Below are 941 nucleotides of genomic sequence, written 5' to 3'. Positions count from 1 at the left end.
CAGCTGCAGCAGGCCCAGCAGGCCGAGCACCCCATCCACCGAGCTGCAGCAGTGGTGACTGAAAACCCTGAGCGTGGTCATCCATGGGGAGCTGGCCCAGGCCAGCCCAGGGGCCCTGAAACCCCAGGCCTTGGAGGACCCATGAGTTGAGTCTTTGCCATATCCCTGGCTCTGTAGCGCCACAGCAGGCAGGGCCTGTGCTCACCTGGGAGGTGGCCGCAGAGGTGAAATGTACCCTGACTACTGAGAGACGCACAGGCCACAGGCCACTTGGCCCTGGAGGGTCCTTCTGCTTCAAGAGGAGGAAACTGAAGCCCAGAGAGGTTGACCACCTGTCCAGGGTCACCTAGCACATCTCAGGGAAGAGGCCAGCCTCCACCCTCAGGCCCAGTAGCGTGGCTCAGAGGGGGAACCAAGGTGACTGTCAAGTAAACCCCATCTGTGGGGGCTCTGGAAGGCAGAAGGAATGTCATGGACAGTGCCCAGGGACACCTGGTGGACGTCTACAGTCATGCCATCCCTCCTGGCTGCATCCGCCTGTCATCTACACCACGTGAGCTGAACCATGACCAGTCCCCAGACTCGAGATCCTTCTGTGCACACCTGGCTACTGGGCACCCCATTGCCCCCACATTCCCTTGAAGCCCACCTCCTTGTGTGGAGCCACTCACAGGACAGGGTGGGTGGTGGGCCTAGGACAATCAGGAGGGACTCGCTGTTCCTGAATAACCTCATTGAGAAACTTGAAGGGAAACCCACCCCAATGTCAATGGGCACCTGAGAGTTGTTCCTGGAGGGTAGTGGGCAGAGCTTGTCTGCGTAAATAAATGCAGCCAGCAGGTGAGCGCAATCTCGGTTTAGGGTCTCCCCAAGTGGGAGGGGTTGGGGGGTCCAGGTTGACAGAGGACCCAGTGACTGAGGCCTGTGGGTGTAAGTAGCTG

This window comes from Miniopterus natalensis, chromosome 12 (assembly GCF_054644295.1).
Source record: "Miniopterus natalensis isolate mMinNat1 chromosome 12, mMinNat1.hap1, whole genome shotgun sequence".
NCBI lineage: Eukaryota > Metazoa > Chordata > Mammalia > Chiroptera > Miniopteridae > Miniopterus > Miniopterus natalensis.
Note: the sequence above shows the minus strand (reverse complement) of the source record.